This window comes from Sturnus vulgaris, chromosome 2 (assembly GCF_052056855.1).
Source record: "Sturnus vulgaris isolate bStuVul1 chromosome 2, bStuVul1.hap1, whole genome shotgun sequence".
NCBI classification, from domain to species: Eukaryota; Metazoa; Chordata; class Aves; order Passeriformes; family Sturnidae; genus Sturnus; species Sturnus vulgaris.
Window position 1 is genome coordinate 115007557 of NC_142244.1, and position 11119 is coordinate 115018675.

Below are 11119 nucleotides of genomic sequence, written 5' to 3' on the forward strand. Positions count from 1 at the left end.
TGAAAACAATTCCCCGGGCTGGAAAGCAGAGGTCTCTGCAGGTCCCTGCATTCCCCAGCCAGCACAGAAGGGTTGTCCCAGTGGAGCCCCTCTGGGGCAACATTCCCAGCAAGGAGCCAGTGTTTGCCCTCAGAAATTTCAGTTTTCAAAACCAACAGCCCGGGCCACATTGCAGGTATTAACTGTACTCCACCTGTGTTGCAATCCAGGGCAAAAATGTGCCTTTGCAATCCTAAACTTGTGCTTTTAGGCAAGATGTTCCACCAGATTAACTGCAGAAGGAAAGGGTCAGTTATAAACTATGCATGCTTGTCCTCACTGAGCTATGCCAGGTCAGCCTTTGCTGATAAGGATGAAGATACTCTGTATTCCTTTAAAAATGGGGTACCCTGTGAAGAAATAAACTGGATTGCAAAGGAACTGGCTGCTGCCATTTATTTTTCACTGCATTCATTGCTGTCATTTCAACACAGTCTATGAGAAGCTGAGTGCTCATATAGCTGATCAGATGAATAATCCCCAAGATTTTATATTAAAATGTTGTTGTATAATGACAAAAATGGACTAGGCAGAAGTTCACAACAAAATGCAAGTGAAGAGGGTTCTGAAACCCCCTCTCCTATGGACATCACACTCAGAGAGAAGATTTCCCTTTTCTCTTGTGTTGATATGAATGGAGCAACGGCCAGAATGGAGCAATGATCTCCTAAATTTAAGATCATGAAAACTTGTCAAGAAGAGAAGGAGGTGGGTCAAAAGAGGAGGAAAGTGGACAGTTCTGTGCTGGTTTTGTTGGAAAAGCAAAAGGTGGACGTGGGTCACACAGATGGGAACACACAGAAATGAGGGTGGTGTTCAGGTCAGCAAGCAGCTCATGCCCACATCCAGGCAACTCCTGCCAGCACCTCTCACCCTCTGTCAACATGACCAAAACAGCTCCTTTCTGAGGGATTAATGACACTAAAAACCCCGAAGAACCAAAGTGATGCAGGCACCAGTGGTACCATGTTGTCCTGGCATCCCACCCCCAGACAAAATTGTCTGAGGATAACCTATACAAGTGGGTGTCCTGCAACCTTATGTTTAGCAGAATGCAAAAAAGAGCTCACACTAGCTTTACACTCAATAATTCAGATAAAAAACAAAACAAAAAAACCAACAAAAACCAAGCAAAAAGCCCCAGCCAAAACCAAGGGAAAAAAAAATCTATCACAAGACACAAAATAACTGCTTTTCTGTTTGCTTCTCACGTAGCTTTACTGAAACAAGTTTTTCAAGTAGTCTTGAGGCAGCCTGTTTTATGCAATACCCCATTAAATGTTTTTCATCTTGTTTTTTTCTTAGTTGCTGCACTGCCAGCATGAAAAGCCTGTTGCAATTGCCTGTCCCTTTGATGCTGATAGAGCCAAGCTGCCTCTCCAGGAGGCTCTGTCCATCAGTCAGTCTCTGGAAAATGTGGAAGATTTTTTGTAGTCAACTCTTTATGTCTTCCATCTCTCAAATCATCCTGCAGGAGCCTGTTCCCTAATTTCACTTTTGTGTATTGTTTTGCGGTCTTAATTTCACTGTTGTATGTTGCTTTGAGGTCAGATGCTCTGGGACAAAATTAACAGGGCACGTTTGATGCAGCAAGTGTCAGAGTCAGCAGGGCTTTTCCCTGAAAAATAAAAAATTAATTTTTATCTCCGAGATCCTGAAAGCTTTATCTTTTTTTGCAATGGTATCCTCCACAGAGTCTGTCACTGCAGCTATGAAAGGCAGCACGACATGAGATGGACCATCCATGAATGTCCATGGGGAAAAAGAGGAATTTACCTGCCTCTTTATCCTGAGGAACTGGGCTTTAAACCAGACAACTCCTTGAAAAAAACCTGATTGTGCTTGAGTGTTCCCTTCAGGAGATCTCAGGTTTAGCTGTGGGTCTCTACACACTGAACAGCATCTGTGAGGAGAAGAATATCAGACAATCTCTTAATTAAAACAAGGACTATTATATACTTGAGCTTTCCCAGGCATTTCAGTAACTTCTTAAGTCAGGCCTGAGTAAATATCAAACTGGCACAAAGTATTAACATTTCTGAAGAACATGGATAAGCAAGCCCAAGGATGGAGGAGGATGCCAGCTCCAGGCTTGTTCTCAGACTGAACACAGCTCTTAATTTCTGCACATCTTAAAAAGCTTCAGAGGCTTTACAGCTCCGTGTCTCAGAGCTTTCCTGGGTGCAGCCATAAATCATTGGCAAAGGTTTCACACAGGTACAGTGAGTGCTCTGTGTGCACCAGGAAGGAGAACCAGCTCCTTCTTGATTTGCTATGGATTTATAGCCTTGAATAGCTCGTCTGTTTTCTTTTTTCCAGGCAAGGTTTCAATGGGACACATCAGATATTTGGCAGAGTTCTTTAATGCTCAGTCTTGGGAGGAATGGGTTAAAAAGCAGAAGACTGGAGGAGGGTTGTAAATCAGCCCAAGTGACCTTGCAGCTGGAATAACCCTTGATAAGCCTGTGCAAACAGCAGGGCCAGAGATTCATTCCCCTGGCATGGGCAGGAGCTTAACAACATCTGTGGTTTGTGTCTCCTCTCGTGTGCCTCTGCTTTGGGGATCCTCTGCTTAGAGAGGTAATGGAAATCAATTTATTATTTGTGTTTTAGTCATGAATTCGTGGTTATTTGTGGTCGTTCTGGCTGCCTGCCTGTGCTGATTCATACACACACACCCTTGAGCTGACATAAACCTGCCTGGAGCACGCCAGGTTAGAGGACAGCTCTTGATTTCGAGTTTATCATCCACCTGACTCTGAGCTCTCCCATTGCACTTCCATTCACTAAATCAGACTTTTTATAGATCTGCCAGGCCTACCCACCAGCCTTTAAACATACCTGAATCCCCTTTGGTGCAAACTTCTATTACAGGTCTGTTTTTGTTAAACACTCCTGGGGGGGAATCCCATGGAAGCCTGTGGCATTTCCTAGCAGGATTAGCAGCAGTAGTGCCACTGCTATGCACTGTGCCCCTCAAACTCCTTTCAGCACATATTTTATAGTTCTATCCAAACACTCTGCTGACCCAGAACTTGTGGGTGGCAGCCAATCACCCTGGGTGGCTCAGCCAGGAGGCTTTTGTGTGTTCAAGTTGGAACCCAGGAGGGAAAATCAAGCTTCTGATCCATAACCCCACTAGACAATAGTCTCAATGGAAGGTAATTTGCAACTGCTCTGCTCCCAGGGGACAGAAATAGTGGCCTGAGAACAGTATGTGCTGTGAGGAGTGGAGTGTTATGCATAACTAAAAGTGCACTTCGAGCCCTGGCTGGAACATTGCTCCTTCCAGGGACTCCAAGGGATGCCCACATTTAGGAGGCAGCCCCAGCCAGCCTGCAGAGTGTAACCTAAACACAAGCATTGATGTTCTTGTGGACACTTGACCAGAGAGAAAAAAAACCCAACAAAACAACAAAAAAACAAGAGAGAACCTCAAAAGCATCAGAGTGAAATAGTGAAATCAGGGTGCCTCAATGTATTTTTTTCATCCCTAAAGACCCACGCCTTGCACAGCTGCTCCTCTGCTCTGCAGTTTCATGCTCTTTAACCACTCACAGCAACCCTTTTTCTGAAAGCCACACTAAAAAATTGCCTTCTTGCAGGTTGTAAACCAATCTGTGTCCAAGCAGCTCCTGCTGCTAAGGAAAGCTCAATCTTTCAGGCACCTCTGAGAGGGATGCATGCTTTTTAGCCTTTTATTATGTTAACTTTCCTTTTATTCAGGTGATGGGAGAACAATTGAGACATCTCTCTGAAGAAGACAGCAGTGTTATGGGTGTAACTCCATTGCTTTCACTTTTTAGTTCTAGCTTTGGGTGTATTTTGTGCCCAACAGCATCCACAAGAACCGACACATAATTTCAGGGGTGTTTCACAGGACTGCTCACCTTCTGCACTGGGTCACTGGATGTCCCCAGGGCAAGAGGGTTGTTCTTGTCTCACAGGACAAGCAGGCTAAACTCAGCTGGCTGAAATAATTTCTGCTTTCCTCCTGCAGAAGGGAGCACCTGAAGAAGCAGTTCAGGGATTATTGCTGCTCCTTCCGGGAGCCCTTTGAGGATGGGGGCAATGAATCCATGCAGAAACACCGGCTTTGGGCTTCCCTATTCACATGCAAATAGCTGAAATCCCACCACAGTCAAAGCCTGCTGTTCTTGCCCCATTCAGAGCCTGATAAAAAGCCTGATCTCCCACCTAGGTAAGAGTCAAGGCTGCAGCTTTTGCAGCCCCCTCACACGGTGCTACAGTTTTTGGATTAGTGCAGATCGGCTGTATTCAAATTATATAAAATTTACCTGCTCTGGGTGCACAGGATGCAGGACACCCAGTGGCCCCCTTTAGGTCCTTTCAATAAGTGGCTTACTCTGAGTGTTTGAAAGTCGAGCAGTTTGTGCTGATGAAATTACTCATGGACATCTGGGCTAATTTGTCACCTTTGGCATATCTAAGACAGAAATTCCAAGTCTTCTCAGACAGGGATCAAGCAAGTACAGCACAAACACTGAAGTACACTCTCGTGAATTGTTAGCTCCAAGTCTGCCTTTCTGGCTGTTTTGTGAATTCTTTGCCTTAAGGTCTTCTGACAGTTCCCTACACTTAAAGGGTAACTTCCTCTCTGAGTTGAAGCTCTGATCTCTGCAAGGATACCCTGAAAATAGTATTTTTCGTGTGGAATCCCACAGTCCTTATTTTAAGTGTAGTCCACTATTAAAAGACTAGATATTGATTAGGCTTTTCCAATAAATCGGACTGGTAGCAAGACACACGAACTTTATAGGATGACTTTAAATAAAAGGGTTATTTTGTATTTAAAAGCTGTAGGAAAAAATACATTAAAACCCACTCAAATGCTGCCAGCATCTATGACATCACTGTGGTGAGGTGTCCACCTTGGCCATCCTGCTGCTCTTTGAGGGATTATCCAACCCACACCCTGTGGATTATTATTTTCCAAGGTCTGGACTTTACTTGTTTACTGGCACTGGCACTCCTGATAAACCAGTCTCCATTGGGAATGAATTCAGGGAGGGACAGAGGACGCAAGCACTGAGCTCCTGTATCACTCCTGAGTCAGAATCTGAAGTTATAAGGTTATAAACTATGAATAATGATAATCTGAAGCAGAAGTTATAAACTCTGAATAATAACAATCTGAAGCAGAAGTTATAAACTCTCTCTGCCACTCCAGCCAGCTCAAGAAGAGGTGAAGCCTTGCTTTTGTACAACAGGCACCTTGCAGCTGTGTTTAAAGGTGTGGAAAATCCTCTTTATCCAGCTGGAGTAGTTCGGTAGAATGAAATCCACAGGGAACAGGGACAGAGGATTGTTTTGTCTTGAAGATACAACCAGGGCAGAGAAAAAACACGGCAAAGATTTAATTACTGTATAGTTAATATTAACAGTTGCCACATGTACATAGGCATGAGCAGAAATTACAAAACCAGAGCCATAAATAAAGGGACAAAAAGAAAGGAAAATTAAAAAAAAAAAAATAATCGTGTACCTCCCTCAAAATCAGATGGGGGAGGATGATCTTGAAGTAGATTTCAAAAAATAACACAGGGAATGGAAATACATCTGCCCCACAACAAATACAGCTCATTATGTATTAGGCAGCATGTAGCAGAAAAAAAAAGTGGCAAAATGAAATAAAATAAAATCTCTGACTACAGACACACGTTCATAAAATTAACTATTAGTTGGTCAGCTCCAGTCACCTGACTTCCATTTATGCCATCCATTCTTTATTTATCCCTTCAAAACTTGCCCACACAGACAGCAAGATAATCAATATTTTGCAATGACTGACCTGACCAATTAGTGATAATGGTAAAATGTTCAGATCTAAAGCACAGGCTTTGCCAGCTTTGGTTATTTGTGAAAATACTCATTTCTTAGGGCTATTTTCCACAGTGCCCATGCAATGTTGTCAAGTGGTTTTTATTGCACCTGCACTTTGAGCAGTTTTATGCACAGCAGCAGTGCAGATGCCAGCCCTAGTTGGTATTTATGAGATCGTTGCTGTTGTCCACACAGAAATATTTAAGAAAACAGGCCCATCACCAGCAGAAACTCGTATCAGCCAGCTTGTACTCCTTTCCCAGGATGGGTTCAAATTACCTTCTGAAAATTACTCACCTGGTGCTTGCACAGGAGTCTGATGACCAATGTCCAACCAATCCCAGAGAAAACAAACATTTCCAGCTAACTGCTTTGAGCTTCATAGGAAGCTTTGTTATTTTTCAGTGTCGTTGAGTTTTGATAACAAAAGAGGTCTATGAACTAAAAATCTGGTAATCAATTTGGTTAATCTTGAACAGGAATTTCTTCTTGTAAAATTTACTTGCCTAATTACAAAGTGTTGGCAATTAGGTAAAGGTTGAATTAAAGCATCAATCTTTCACCTCTTAGAGGAAAACTGTAATGCCACAGCTCTTGTTGTTGACCAGGATCTGTTTCCTTGTGCCACCTTCTTTAAAGATGAGAAGTATTTTGGCTTTATTTGTGCCTTCAAACACAAGGCTTCTTTCCATAGGCAGCAGGCAAGCAAACAAATTCTTTCGTAATGAATTCAAGCAGCCACTGAACCAGAATAAAGAGAGAGTCAGACTTAAATTAAGACTGATGAAGTAAGACATATTTTAGTCATTAACGAGAAAAATGCTGCAAGAGTGACAAGCATGTGACACCCCACTACAAGTTAATTATTTTTATACCAAGACATGGAAGAGTGGTAACTGTGATTCAGAAATAATTCCAGAAATCATCATTCTTCCTCCAATTGAAATTATATTCATAGTGCATATAGGGTTTCATTGAGCCACTTCAGTTAAAATTAAAAAGAAAGGTAAAGTAGAATAATTGAACATATTGGAATCAAAGTGTAAAATCCTGCCTTAGTCACAAACAAAGCTGTCTTGTTAAAAGTTATGGACAGCACATGTGGTTGCTTCCATGGAAAGCACAGAAAACTGCATATGCAAACAGCACGTATTCATCATCACAATTAAATGTATTTGGTCCTAAGTGAATTACTGGCTTGCTAAGGAATATAAACAGATGAAACTGAGCTGCATTTTCCCTCCCTTATAACCTGCCTGATCCAATGAGCTGGATCAGTGCTTCGTTGGTGACCAATCAGTGATTTACAGTTTTCTGACTTCATCTGCTCCATTTATCACGGAATTAAAACAATGTCCAACTGTTGATAAAAATCAAGTACCTTTATACCTGATGCAGGAACAGGCCATTAAAGCTTGTCTAGCTGCAGGTAAACATAAAGAGGACACTTCATTGTTACCCTTTTATAACAGGTTAATCAACAAGTCTCCAAGCACTTTTACAAATATTTGGTTGAATGTGAATATAGCTGTTCTTCTCCTGACATTGAATACCATTAATTCCCTTTTGCAGAGCAGGAAATGCAGGCAGATGGAAACAAATTTGCTGAAGTTATACAGCAAATCTAAAGCTGGACTAGTATGGAAAGTGGAAAAACAACCCCTTCTCTTTATTATTCAGACAAACAAAAGGCAATTCTTTTCAGATGGGATTTATCTCTGGTTATCTCATGCAGGTATTCAGAAAATTCAGCTGTTCAAAAGGTCTTGTTCGTTTTTTTTAACCTCTCTAGGATAAAAATATTGCAAATTAAATCAAAAACACTGGTCTTCATGGATCTATAGAAAACATGTTGGGATTTTTTAATACGAGATGGTATGTTTAACAGTCATCATTTTAAAAACCTATTATGATTAAATGATCAGTTGAGAAAATCTGGCTCCATTAAATCAATGTTAATTTTGTCAAAGATTACATTCAAAACATAATTTTTGGTTTCTAATTCAGAAAAAAAAATCTTAAGATTTATTGTGCTTTGCTTCTTTTTATTTTACTAATCCATATTTTTCTGTATGCATCAGGAAGACTAAATATATTTGATTCTAATTTGTACTGAAACAAAGTTCTTTCACTGGTTGTTTGAAGCCAATCACATAAGAACTGAGTAGTTTTTCTTTCGCAAATGAAAAAAAATTAAAAGGGTAAGTCAAAGTGCATTTTTGTCATTTCTTTTTATGAGAACTGTGAGATCATTCTGCATCGAAACTCAAATTTACTGATGCGTTGTAGTTGCTTTAGACCAGGCTGGCATATGAGTAAATAAAACCTGGCTTAATTGGCTGAGCAGTTTGGATTTATTGCTGCTTTGTGCTACAAGTGCAAGACAAAGCTAAACTACCAGATCAGTGAAAAAAAAAGGAAGTCTCAAATATCAGGAAAAAATCATACAATAAATGAAAGTTGTCATTCAATTTCTGTGCCACTAGAGTAGGGTTATTTTAATGTGGAGTTCAAATTTATAGGTTAAATTCTCTTCTGATATGGGAAAATGCAGCTGTATTTACATGATACACCCAGAAAAATCCAAGAAAGAGCAAGTATTTAAATTTTTATTCTCTTTTGTTATACAATAACAGAGGAGAAAATCATTGAAACAACATGCACCTGAACTAAAGTGAAGGCCACTTATTATTCCTGTCTTCCCTCCGAGAGACAGCAAAGAATTTAATTTTGTAACTCTGAAACTTTGCCACTGTACCAGAAAATTTAACTGGGAGGAAAAATGAAAAAAAAACCAAATTGAGAACTAAAAAGAGCATGGGCAATTTTATGGGTTTCCATCTGTGGGGCTTCAAACTCTTAAAATAGTTTCTGAAATGCTGGGAGAGAAGTGAGAATGTTCACAAGGACACACCTTTCTAATCTGCAGGCCCATGAGACCCTCTCCTGCTTCCCAGATAACAGGGTAATTGGTTTAAGGAGTTGTGTTTTTTCAGCATATTTAGTTAATACCCTAACAAAGGACCATCTCCTGCTTCATTCAACAGCTGGAATAATTTAAAAAAAGAGATTACATTTGAAGATGTCTGCCCATTTGTCTTGATTTTCAACTATGTCTGCAGCAGGTAAATTTATGTGTGTGTATTCATGGTAACACCAGCCAGATGCAAATGTACTTCCAAAGTCAACATACATTCAGTTTAAGCTTAGTTATTAAATGACTAATTATGTTCCCAGGTTTGGTGTAGTTTTATGGTTGAGTGGGTACCTGTGGTTTCTGTCAACCACAAAGATCTTTCATGGTACCAAGGGAAGAAGAAATTCAGAGAGGACACCATCATTTCAATATTGTTTGTTTTTTTTTTTTCCCCAGTTGTGGGCTTTAGCACTGAAACTCCCTGGAGATGGCTGTAATTTAGTTCTGTTGGAATGATGAAAGGAAGTTTTGTGCTGTAATCCCAAAGTCAAGGGCAAGCTCACCCTGAGTGTTTGGAGTAAGTGGCTGGATGTTTGGATTTAGGGAGACTTTATCTCCCATCGCTCTGGGGTTTTGATTAGACACCTGAAACACAGGCAGAAATCAGAATACAAGGCAGCATATGGCAAGTTGGGCATTAACTGAGTGGGAAATGAACTGTGTTGACAAAGTGCCCGCAGAAACAAAGCCAGTTGTGACTAATGACCTCATTGTGGTCTTGGGAAACAGAGGGACAGGTACCAATCTCTCCACTCTGTGACCAGTGAAACCTCATGGAGTAGAGTCGGGAAGTTTAGGTTGTATTTTAGGGAAAGGTTCTTCCTCCAGAGGGTGCTGGGCACTGCCCAGGCTCCCCAGGGAATGGGCACAGCCCCGAGGCTGCCAGAGCTCCAGGAGAGTTTGGACACTGCCAGGGACAGGATGGGATTTTTGGGGTGTCTGGGCAGGGCCAGGAGCTGGACTCGATGATCCTGATGAGTCTCTTCCAACTCAGAATATTCTATGATCTATAAACAGATGGACAGAATATAGAATATATACAGTTCTACCTTATAGAACAGGGCTGAGGAGGTGCCATAGGAAGCCAAAGGTACCCCCGGGTAGGATGCACAATGTAAGTGGTGCCAGACACCTGAAAAGAGCAGTTTATTCATCACTTTATTTATTTATTCAGATGCTTAGTACCAGTCTGTGGAAAGGTTAGCTTGCATTCCTGTGAAGAGCCAAAATAACACATCCAAACATCGTTTTGCTACAGAAATACGGAGGAGGAAGTGGTTTGCTAAACATTTAACTTACTAATAACTTGTATTATCAATACCATTGAACCATATTAATATTTAAGTGTGATAAAGTTGTTTGGAGCAATTTCTGGGTCATGCTGAAGGTCTCCATGCCCTGAATTCTGGGCAATAACGCTGGGCTGCCCAGCAAGCCCTCATCCCTCTCCAGCAGACACTGCCTGCTCCTCCCAAAACCAGGCAGCCACTCGGAAAAACCAAACCCTGCCCTGATCTCTGCTTTAGAGGTTGTTTATAATCCATTAATAAAATGAGTGCTCCCAAAGCCAGCTCTGAAAAACTTAAAACACAATTACACGCTCATGGAGCTATTTTGGATGAGATAACAGGGCCAGAGCTCAGCCCTGGACCAGGCAGGAGAAGCTGAACAGACCAGGCAGCTTCTGCTGCCAAGAGAGGAGGCAATGACCCCCTCCCCAGCACTGCAGGCTCTCCTGTTCCTCTGACCTTTGTCAGCAAGCTGAGTTAACCTCGGGGAATATTAACCCAGGCTGAAAAAAAAGAAAACAACCCAAACCAAAACCAAAAAAACAACAGCAACAAAAAAACCCCCACCAAACTTTTACCACTCTAGAGGCCTGCAAGGCCCCTTAGTGAGCCAGATACCAGCCAGGAGGGAGGGAATAACTGGGAAAAAGAGGGTGGGAATGCGCTGTTCTGTTCGCTGACCAGCTCAGCCCTCTCCGAGAAGAAAAGGTGTTAACAGGGGTAATCAACGAGCTGCTGGCGAGCGCCCAGATCTTCGAGGCTGTAACTAAGCAGAGCTCCATTCATTTGAACCGAGCTGCCCTGGATCTCCCCCCCAGCAGGTCTGGTGTTCTTTCCTAGCGCACAAAGCAACGCCGGGTCCTCCTAAAGGCTTTAAACTCCCCTGGCAGAGCAGCACTGAGTATTTTTTTTACTCTTGCCCAGTTGTTCTTGTGACACCTGAATTGATGAAATATCTTAAAAGTGGTTT

General features: G+C 41.7%; 1 long non-coding RNA gene across 1 annotated transcript; it reads right to left on the minus strand.

The window, feature by feature from the left end:
* Positions 1-409: 409 nt before the first annotated feature.
* LOC148224984 (uncharacterized) lies at positions 410-3008 on the minus strand. Its single transcript, XR_015801871.1, has 3 exons — positions 2881-3008; positions 1816-1942; positions 410-1657 (listed from the first exon to the last, which is right to left on the minus strand). It is a non-coding gene; the product is annotated as an uncharacterized LOC148224984 (long non-coding RNA).
* Between the last annotated feature and the right edge of the window lie 8111 nt (positions 3009-11119).